The sequence below is a fragment of the Anticarsia gemmatalis genome, chromosome 16, assembly GCF_050436995.1.
Source record: "Anticarsia gemmatalis isolate Benzon Research Colony breed Stoneville strain chromosome 16, ilAntGemm2 primary, whole genome shotgun sequence".
Taxonomy (NCBI): domain Eukaryota; kingdom Metazoa; phylum Arthropoda; class Insecta; order Lepidoptera; family Erebidae; genus Anticarsia; species Anticarsia gemmatalis.
In genome coordinates this window covers 4,055,888-4,067,746 of record NC_134760.1, presented here as the reverse complement: position 1 = coordinate 4,067,746, position 11,859 = coordinate 4,055,888, and the positions used below count along the sequence as shown (strand labels likewise).

Below are 11,859 nucleotides of genomic sequence, written 5' to 3'. Positions count from 1 at the left end.
TTAAATAGTAATTATGCTTATCCAACTTAAGTAATAAGCCTAATTCATTTATCTTTAATAGTCGTCAAATCGTAAATCTATCCCGTAATTCTCAGGTTCTTTTAAGCACATAAAAAATGTGATATTAAGGTTTTTAATGAAGACGTTTTACCTGAAAATAAAACGTTTATTAAAATACTTACCTGATCCGAAGTCTAATTAATAATGGAGATATGCCATTGCTTACGCTTCTATTTCCGTCTCTTTTCCTCTTATCGGCGTACATATTGCTATCCCTTTCGCACCTCCCTCTTCTATACCACCACCACCAAGAGGCTACGTGTAGTTTGAAACTCCTTTTGCTCGGCATTACGTTGGTTGTTTTTGCAGTGCCACCAGGCAGAATTTTAAAATATTAGACTTCGGATCAGGTAAGTATTTTAATAAACGTTTTATTTTCAGGTAAAACGTCTTCATTAAAAAACTGTACCGTGATCCGAAGTCTAATTAATAATGAGAGATGTTTGTTATCGCCTGGTGGTGGTGGTGAACAACGTTAATGTGACTGGATAGTTAATAGTGTGTCGAAATGTGATAGTTATAGAAGATTTGAAGTATCAATGAAAAAATGAAAAAATCTTTTAATAGAAGAAAAGCCGTTTATTACGGTAACAATAATTCCAGAACAAAACAAGTAATCAAAACAACTTTCTTGAGTATATAGGTACATAACTTAAAAACGGTGAGAGCAGATTGATAAATAAGTTTACTAGGATCAACTTAAACAGCTTGAAAAATTATATTTCTCATTGATGAACTGGATTCATTTGATTGAGCTATTTGCCTGCAATAGAATTTTTTAAAGGTTTTTTGTGATCTCCAGTTGCCTCTGGAGAGTATTTCTTCGACAGGTGTATTCTCAATCCAACTTTTAGAGGCAACGGCAGCCCTAAAGCTACCAGCTGATGCTTCTACTCCAGCATCGTTTAATAATTTCTTAACCCAGTTAGAAATCACAACCCTTGACGCTGGTTTTGTTTGACCACAAGTGGTAATAAAAAGACTTTTACAATTAATAGATTCCCTTTTGTTTTGACCTATTTCAATTAGACGCTTGATCCAATGAACAGGATTCAAGCTCATAACGGCAGGGTATTCAATAAGTTTCCAACCGGATTGACGATAATTGACTGAATCAGTTTTCGAACCATATACTGGCCATAAAATAATATGATCATTGTTAACGATACAGTTTTCAGGATTTATCTGAAGGAGCGTTAAATCGTGTACTCTTCTTCCCGAATACAAGAGTAAAATAGCGGCCGTATTCCTAGACACTTGGTAGAGGCTATTTGTACAAGGATCAGTTTGCGACAAATATTTAATCACCTGGTCAATATCCCACACCGGAGGCTTTGCCGGGGTTGGTTTTAATAGAGCAATTGATTTCAATATTCGCTTGACAAAAGGATGATTACTGAGGCGTTCAGATTGGTCTGGATCGCACAGCGTAGAAACAGCAGACTTGTAAACCAGGATTGTATTATAAGATAACTTCTCTTTATAGAATAAATCAGCCAAAAATCGAGCCAGATCCGAACCTAAGGGCTTGCTGTTAGAAATATTGTTCTCCTTTGTCCATTTAACCCATCGCGACCACGCAGGTTTATAAGTCCTCAATGTTGATGGGCGCCAGCTATTAAATAATATATCTCTTTGTGTTGGAGTCCAGCCCCTTAGTGCATCACGCCAGCCCCACACCTCCAAACTTCCAGCTCCATTTTGTCCACGTTCTGAGGAGGGAGACCGGTTGAGACGTCCACTAGAACTCTGTGAAGGTTTCGAATCGTCCAAGGGGCCGACAATGACCTGCTGCGTAGGTCCGGTCGCCAAAAGACTTTGTCCCACCGAGGTGTTACCAGAAGGTAAATCCCGCGACAATGATGTAGATGTTGCAGGACTTTCGGTATTAGATAAGGAGGGGGAAAAACCCAAGCAAGTGGATAGTCCCATGTTTGTGATAGGGCATCGTGAAATTCCGCTTTCGAGTCCTTGCGGTCTAGAGAGCAATACTTGGTGACCACTCGTGTCAAACGCGTTGCAAATAGGTCTATGAGCGGCCTGCCCCATTTGGCGAAAATTAGCATTGTCGCCCGAGGTAAGAGGTGCCACTCTGGCGCAATCCGATAGCGAGAGAGTCGATCGGCTTCGGCGTTGTACAATCCAGGAATATGAAACGCTGTTAGATCTATGTGGTACTCGTTCAGTAATTGAAAAATGTTGTAGGTCACGTCCAATAGATCTAGAGATTTTGTTCCTCCTTCGTGGCGAAGGTAAGACACCGCAGTTTTGTTGTCGCACTGCAAATGGACAGATGTTGACCGGAGGCTCGGACCTTGCTCTTGTAAAACTTTTTGTACTACAAGGAGTTCTTTCATGTTCGAATGCATGCCTATCTCCGTAGGTGACCAATTTCCTGAAAGTTTCAAGTTGTTTACTTGAGCACCCCACGCGTGGGCTGAAGCATCTGTGACCATAAAATGTGTGGGTTGTAAAATTTGTATCGGTGAGCTCTCTTTGAGGTGGTTGAGCCACCATTCGAGGTCCATTTTCGACTCCTTGTTTAAAATTACAGTTTTCAATTTGCGGCGGTGATGAGAGATTGTCAGCGTTTGAAGTTGACGGTAATTGAGCCTTCCTTGAGGAATTACAAAACTGGCGAAATTCAACATTCCTATTAGGCTCTGGAGATCTGTTATTTTGGTTACATGAGGATGAGATTCCAAGATCTTTAAGATTAAGGCTCGTATTTTCAGACGTTTTGCTAGCGGAAGAATCTTGCAATTGGACCATGGGTCCCAAACAACACCCAGGTACTCTATGCTTTTGCTTGGAACGAGTACGGATTTTGCGAAGTTTATTTTCCAGCCTAGATAAAGCAGCATATTTAAAGTTATATCCGTGTGCTCCTTTAGAGTCGTAACATTGGTGTTTGCGAGCAAATAATCGTCTAGATAGACAAGGATTCTGATTCCCATTTGTCGCAACAACTGAGCTATCCAGTTGCTGAGGGAGGCAAATGTCTTTGGAGCAGAACTCAGCCCGAAGGGCAAGCAAGTCATTTCCAAGAGTTGGTTGCGATACAGCAGGCGTAAAAACCGCCGGTGACTTTCGCTTACCGATAAGTGAAAATACGCCTGGGAAATGTCGATTTTCACTAGCCAGTCTTTTGGTTGTATGAAGGAGACAATTTTGTGAACATTTATTAGTCTGAAAGGAGTTGTCGAGACATAATGGTTTAAATGTTTCAGATTGAAGATAGGTCTCATTGTCCCATCTGCTTTTGGGACTAGAAACATGCGGGACAGAAAGCTCTGAGAAACTGAAACTGGTACCAGCACACCCTCTGCCTTCATTTTTTCTATGACTGCTGTCATTTCTGTGCTTTCTGGAGTCGCCTGCAGGCTGTTGTATAGATTTGGTAAATGAAGAGGAGGTCGGTCCAAGAATGGGATACGGTAACGTGAAATTATGTCGAGAATGTACGTGGGCGCCCCCATTTCTTCCCACCTCTCTTGGTAGAGCGTCAGTTGCCCCGCACGGAAAGGACTCGGCGAGTCAATATTTCCGATTTCCTCTCCTATCCCGGTGGGATGAGGGAGAGTGGTACTTATTACGTGTACCCTTTGATGCTGCTTGTCGATAATCATTTCTCTTGCCATGTCCAGCTCCTCTACCTCGAAAGGGCTTATTAGAGTTTAAGGTACCACGAGACCCGCTAGTATGAGCAGGTAGTGCGTGATTTGATCTGTACGCAGGTTGATTGTGTCTCGGAGCTGTAGCGGTAGCTGAAGTAGATGCCATCGGACCGGACTGCGAAGCAGATACGCGGTCTCTATGGGGAGGCCAAAAGGTTTTTCGCAAGTCCCCAATTTTTTCTAAGGCAGCCGAAAATTTTTCCGCGTCAAAAAGATTACTGCACGATGGAGGTATCTTGCGTAATTTACTTTTATGCAACTGGTCCCTAACTGAAGCTAAGATAGCTTCCCTTCTATGTTGAATGACCTCTGCTCTGTGGCCGCAGACCAACTGTAGAGCATCATTAGAAACTTTGGAAAAGTCCCCGTTTACAAAAATGTTTTCAATTTTTTGGTGTATTTCGTTATAGTTCAGGTCAGGCGTAGCCTTTGCCCAGGAAAGAAAATCACGCAGTTCTTTTTCAAGAATATCTTTTTGTTTGATTAATGCAAAACTAATAGATGCAAAAGCTTTGTCAGCGTTAGCTGTTGCGCGAGACGTATCATATCGTTTAATTTCATCATTTGCCTCGAGTTTAGTGAAACCAGGAGAATGACAATAGTTTTTCTGCACCTCTGCATATCTTACATTTTGCCATTCGCCATCGTCCAACCGTTGAAAAGATTTTAAGAACTCCAAGTAAGACGGCGGGGTTTTCAGTACATCCGAATCTTTCAATTTTGTAGCCAAGGAAAGCGAAAACTCTTGTTCATTCTCATTAAGTTCATATAAGTTCCCGCTTACATTATTTTCTATATAAGAATCATCGTCAAACTCGTGATCGCGGGTAGAAGAAGAATAGCTAGGCCCGTTAAACTTAGATTTAAGATCGTTAATTTCTTCAATCAATTTATCTAGTTTCACGTTTTTACTTGTACGATGTCTGCGTTTGCGTCGGTGACGCCTTGAACGCTTTGCAGGAGAAGAACTGGTGTTAGAACTACTCGTACTGCTTGAGCTACCACCTTCGGATGAAGACTCAGACAATCTATCATGACGTTTTCGTTTGGCACTACCACGTGTTTGTACTTGAACACTTTCACTAGCTTGATCATTCATATTGAGAAAAATCCAGCTAAAATAAATGTTAAATTAGGGTTCAACGATCATAATTACAGATAGCTAAATAGGTAATACAGCAAAATATGTAAGACATATTCAAAATAAGAACGAGAATTTCTAAGTAATACACGAACGGTCACACCGTTATATCAAACTATTAACCATAAAATACACACGACGAAATAAAAACGAGACGCTATGTATTTGTACACTGGTATAATCAACAAACACTTACCCAATCTCGGCTGTGTAAGAATTAAGTAATAGAACGACTTATTCACTTATAATAAAGTATGAATCGTTAAGTAAAGTAAGTAACTTATTTGTTATGTGGGTAATTTGAATTTCGAACAGTCTATTCTACAACAGTGAAAATAACTATGGTTCCTGTTTTTTTTTTTTTTTTTTAATATTTGAATAGTACTTATTTAAAATAACGGATACTAAAGCACTCACCAGTGCACGTCTATTCGAAGCGAAAACAACAACGTCAATGCCGAGCAAAAGGAGTTTCAAACTACACGTAGCCTCTTGGTGGTGGTGGTATAGAAGAGGGAGGTGCGAAAGGGATAGCAATATGTACGCCGATAAGAGGAAAAGAGACGGAAATAGAAGCGTAAGCAATGGCATATCTCCATTATTAATTAGACTTCGGATCACGGTACAGTTTTTTAATGATTCATAGCAGGTCGTTAAGATCTTACAATAGAAGGAGCGTGGGTGGGATGAGCTCTCAATGTCAATTGCCTAGGTATGACCTTTGCGCAATCGTTAAAACCTCCTTTCGAGTACTATTTGCAGCATCTTTTGTTCACGTATGTATAATAACGATGTGTAAATATATTATTTTGTTGTAAAGATGCTTTAAGAAAAACCATAATCACATTTTGAATGCAAATATACCGCCCTAAAAGTATATGGGAATGTGTTCCTATCTTTCTTAAAAGAGAGGACCTTTTCCATAGTACTATTTCATTAGGAGTTCAGTTGTAACATACTATTTTTATGTACCAATACAGTATGCTAGGACTCCTAAAGCGATGTTTTGTAGACTAAAGAAAATGGGTTCTGTGCCCGGACTCACAGTTCCCAGGCAGTTGTAGTCGTATAATCTCGTAATACTACTCATAAATAAAATCAAATCAAATCATTTATTAATTTAGGTCAAATATTGCCACCTATAATAGTCGTTACAATTACTGAATCTACCACTAGCTCGGAAAGGGGGTAATACATAATTGCAATTCATAACTAAACGTTGTTTTCATTAATAGGGAGATACAAATTATTCAAATACCGGATATTCTCACAATGAGATGAGTTAAGGCCTATACTCCAGATATGATGCCCCAGTTCCGTAGTGCTTTATTATTACACTTTCTGCCACGTGATAATATAGTAATATACTTTGTTTGTATAAACACATAATTCATTTTGAGACCACACAGTGATTGCAAACGGTGAGGCCAGATTTGAGCACTCCTTTCTTTCAGTTGTGAGTAGCTTAGAAACATAAAACATACTTTGGATTGCCGTGTTTCGTAATTTCTTTCAGACTTGATTACATGGGTATTTTCTCTTATGTGTAGCGCCCATAAGACAATACGGGTAAATCCACCGAATGTGGACTTTAAAATCTAATATTATTCCAAATGAAAAGGTATATTTCTAGTAAAATAACAACATCTTAAAGTAGGTATTAACTCCAGGCTCCTGGTTTTCCCCTGTTAGTGAGTTTGTTTTTCGAACTCTATGAATAATTTACTGTTTCAGAGAGAATTCAACGTATTCGACTGACACGTGCCCGTATGTTTTGCGAGAAGTTATGTACCTAGCTTATATTATCTTTATATTATAATCTATACATTCGAATTATCTATCTGTTCTTAGAACCCATGATATTTATGTGATATCTTATCACGTTTTGTCTAAAGTAGGAATACAACCCGAAACGTCAAGAGCGAACTTTCCACGCATTAACCATCAACGCTGTTTTCAATTTAATCTTGAATACGAAGCTGTATTCAGGATGGCTTTCTTTCTAATTTTGATTATTTTAAATTACAAACAACATTTAAAATCACAAAGGCTTGATAAGAAAGTGAGAAGCCAACTGTCAAATGAAGGCTTTGATTTAGCGCCACTCTTTCGATATACTTTCTATTTTTGAACAACAATAACTAAATGAGTTGTTCAACCGTGAATATTAATTGATAGAAAATACTTGCACGCAATATAACTATCTATTCAACCATTAAATAAAAAAATGCAAACTAAAACCAAAATAATGACTTGGAAAAATATCTAGAAATCGCAACTGAATTTAAAAAGCTTTGTCATTTGATTATATTGGAACTTTTTGTTTGTTTATTTTTCTAACTTTATGGTGAGAAAAACATATTTGACAGATGACATTGACATGTAATTTGGCGCGCAATTCACAAGTTTGTTTACTTTTTATTGCAAATTGATAGACGATTAATAAAAATAGAATTTATAAATACATTTACGTAACATCTGTCATGTTTTCAACATGGAACCCTCAATCAGACATCACGAAATAACGAGCATGAGAGTGAAAGTTAGGTAGCTAATTGGTCACAAAACCGACCGGTCGTAGTGACGTTTATGGCCACACAATAAACACATCAAATGTTATTGCATATTACTGGCCACTTTATTTATAGCTCCGAACCTGATTGCGTAAGGAAACTGTGCTGCTTAATTATTTTATGGACTCTAATTGTATTAATTTTGAAAATTGGAGGCGATAAGGTATCATTATATCGTGGAAATGTTCATCATTAATTTTAAGTGATAAAAAGTGATTCTCAAGGTGTGAGTACGAGAATCAATAAAGTGAGCCTCTCGTATCTCTACTACAAACATATTGTAAAAACATTACCGCGGAAATGAAAACGGTAGCTTAAAATACAAATAGCTTCCAGCAGATAGGTACCGCGCAAAATTATGAATATGAAGGTACCTACCTATGTACTCGTAGAGCTAGGCGTAACAATCGATGCACCTCCTGTTTAGCGCATTAGCGCATTAAACATAGGTTGAAAAGAGAGGCAAAACATTGGGTGTGTAGCACAGGAAAGTCATACATTGTAAAAGGAAGGAAAATCAATACTTTATACTGTGAAGTTAGTAATTTCCTTAAGCGCAACGTTTCTTGAAGTGCAATGTGAACGGGTTTAGTCAAGTGGAGAGTAATTATTGACCCATTATCAAGTAAAATATACGATTGGCAATATTCTGCCGAGTCATAAAAGGAAAAAAAATATTGTGATTTATCGTAGATTTGATTAAATATACTGCCGGTTGATTGTATAAAGAAAACATTAGATTAAAATTAGATTCCAACAAGCATAACTATTATTCTACCTAGTTACTTATTACCTTCAAGCTTATTGCTGCTAACAGTCATGGAGACATGGCAGCCTTACACCTAGTAAGGAACAAGTAAATTTCAGTTCGGGGAATAGCCATATCGAAGTTATAATTAATTATTTTATAACGAAGTTTTAGAATTAGTCATTGTCAATGCTTTCGTTGCTTATTTTCAAAAATACGAGAGCACGTGGAATAAAGCAGTTACGTCTCTACAAGTCAAAGGAATACTTACACCATATTAACAAATAATAAGTGCGCATTAACAATACATCGTCAATATTATGACATAGTACAATCAAACGCATCGATACATACAGCATGTGACTGAACAGTATCGGTTGTATCAGTCACGCAACAAATCTCCCGTCACTCAGTTCAGAGATGAATCGTGCCGCGCGACATACGACACAAAGCAAAATTATCTACTAGGATCTTGATTAGCATATGACACGAGTACGATACGGTTGCTAAATTAGAAAAGTAGCATCAAAAATATTGTTTTCTTTTTCTGTTAGAACTAGAACTATTATTTTGAGGTAAAGAATACTGAAGCTATGTTGTTAATGGAGCGATGTTCACGCAAACCAAAACCGAAATAATGTTAACGCCTTCAGATAAGATCGAAGGCCTGTTTCAGGATCGGGTTTATGTCAGTAAATAAAAAGGTAGGGTTATTATTGACGATCTCTTCATAGAATCCTTTGATTATTATTTCTTCTGAGACCACTAACGTAAAGAAAATGTACTCATCCAGCCTGTTATTAGCACTAAATACACTTGTATTTAATGTAATAATGACTAATATTTATGTATGTGTCATAAACAAAAAGGTGCAATGCATTCCATAGCATCCTCCTACATAATTTTCTTCAAGCAAACATAATGGTCAACCGCAAATTAATGGCTTACCTGTAAATTATATTAACTATAAATTAGCGACATCTAGGAAGTTGCAAGTGGACTAATTACCTACCACCTACCGCATAAACGTGACACTATGAACGTTTTCTACAAACGCTCATACATCACTAAGTAACGTAGAAAGCTTAGATATTAGTCACTTGCTCTATTTACTTTGTGTAAAGGGAAAATAGAGGACGACCGGTCGTCACTGTCAAACTATTAGGTCGTAGTCATACGAACGTTGCGTTGACGCAGCGGTTTTCTTGGTAGTTGAGAAAACAAGTGACTTTTGCAGCTGAACTGCTAACAGCTGCTTAAATTCATAATTGACTTTAATGAAAAGTGTGGATATTGAAAAACCTGAATGTACAGTTAACAATGACAAATTGGTCTTTCGTGCAAGTTACATGTCGTTACGCTCGAGAAGTCTCTAATTGCACTCAAATAAAACGTAATTGAATTGTTTGTTTGAATTTTCTGATGTCTTCGGTTATTGACTGGTAGCACAAGATTGATGAGTCTGGATGACATACCAGTATTATGTTCAGCCCCAAAAGTCGCTGAAAATCTTTGTAAATGTTTTATTCTGCAGCATGCATCATTCCACCAAAAGAGCATTTGATTTGACCGAGAATTAAAAGTTTAAATCAACTAATTTTCTCTAAATTTAATCAGGGATTTATCAAAGTTTCGAAATAAAGAGGTTTTCACAATATAAACTTGTTAAGCGACTTTTGTCAGTTACAAAAGTCGCTGTAAGTTATAATTTTGTAGTAGCTGAAATATTGGTATAAGTATTGCAACATATAACGCAATGTTAGTCTGGTGGTCTCATTATCCAGCAGGGAGCCGGTTACGATGGCACACATGCGCGGTCGCAGGTGCGGCGCCGCGCCGTCTACCGGCACTACTAGTTGATGCCGATGCGCCTGCGCTGATGCAATTTTACTTTTATTTATGTTAATGTATGAGCGGGTTAGTGTGTAATGTGTTCGTGTATTAAAGTCTAATGTGTTAGTATAATTTCTGCATAATCAGTCGATTTATTGGTATTAGATGAAGAAATTGTATAGGTAATTAGCTTTTAAACACTGTGTAACATAATTCAAGTGATCGATAGGACTTGTAAATTAAACATCTCTCTTTGATCACTGCCGCAATTAAAACCGTTGCTATGTCAGTTTGAATCCTTTGCGCTAATTATGCGATGATCAATAAAAGTAGGATTTAATTACTTACCCAATATTCTAAGTTAGTTAAATTATACTTATTATTGGAAAAGTATGGGCATACATTAATCGATTGGCTTTTATTTCTCAATAGATACTTTGAGCAGTGTTAGAAAATAGTTAACTTTGCTATTGAACTAGCAGCACGATCACATATCTGTTACCTACGCTTCGATTGTCCCACCTTGAGTTATTGCCTATTGTTGAACGTCACTTCAATGTGGCAATCCTCGGATAAATGAGTAGGATCTTCGTTTAACAGATTTGCGTGGGTTTTCAATAGACATTCGCACATTCATGCATATTTTTGATTATAATTGAAACTACCATATTCGAATGTATTTGTGAGCCCACAAGTACTATTCAACTTCTAACGAGATCTAAGCAGATTAAAGTTATACTAAGATCTACGAGAGTCATATACCAACTTATTTTTTGTATTGACGGAATTAGATATTAGACCATTTCTCGGCATATATAGAGGCCGAATTGGTGATGTTTCAGTGTCTCCAAGTAAAATTGGTCAATCAGCAACTAGCGTGACTTTGATAATAATGCTTTTTATTTTTTCTTTTAGTTACAAAACTGTATATCTACATATTTAGAGGACGTAAGGGTGAAAAGTATTTAAAGTCTTTTGTGCCTTTCAATAACTCGCCAAACGGTAGTTGCTTGTATTATCTCATTCATAATTTTCGTATTATTCAACCAAACAGAGCTTGTGGCGTCTAGATTTGTTTTGCCAAAACAGGTAACAAAATAATATAATAACTGTTGACTGAAAATTCATGACGTTATTACCAATGATTAACTAATAAGTACTAGTAATTTAGCTTGGCACAAACAGGATGTTTAGCGATTGTCATAATTAATGAAAAAGAAACAAGTTAATTAGTATATTATCCTGATTGTAGCGGAAGTTTCCTTGCAGGATGTTTACAAACAATTGCTTTAGGTACTTATAGGTATTATGAAATGTACTAGAGAACAAAGTATACCTATTCTAGAAGCCTCGTAGTACTGAAGGGTCTAGGTATAGGTGCATAAAATACATTTATGGTTCGCCATTACCAATGTTAGTCCTATATATAGGAGGCGAGCCTATTGTCATATGTCAAGTCACCAAATTCCGGGCTACGATTGAAAATATCCTGACGAGATCTTGTGGTCAGCATTCGTATTCTTACATAGAAGCAGTCAAACTACTACAATTTTTCTTCTTACAAATTTAGAACATCCTTGAAGGAGAATTTTTGAACATCCTATATAATTACATAATGACCCCATTAGTACTCACCGGAGCCGGACATCCACTCAGGACAAGAGGGATTTAGGACAAGTACGAATTAACATACTTTGCTATGTAGACATTTTTAAAGAACTCTTAACAATATACAAGTGCCTACTTACAATTCATTTAGAAGCTTGATGAATGTTCACACAAATTTTACAATTATGCCGCGTGTTAGTTAACAGAAACTAAATGCAC

The 11,859-nt window shown here is 37.2% G+C and overlaps 1 long non-coding RNA gene across 1 annotated transcript in view; it reads left to right on the top strand.

Moving 5' to 3' along the window:
• The first annotated feature begins 253 nt into the window (after positions 1–253).
• The window catches only part of LOC142979153 (uncharacterized), a 45,670-nt gene continuing 34,064 nt past the window's right edge, over positions 254–11,859 (top strand). The window contains exon 1 of the long non-coding RNA XR_012959812.1: positions 254–410. This is a non-coding gene — a long non-coding RNA (uncharacterized LOC142979153). The remainder of the gene's footprint in view (positions 411–11,859) is intronic.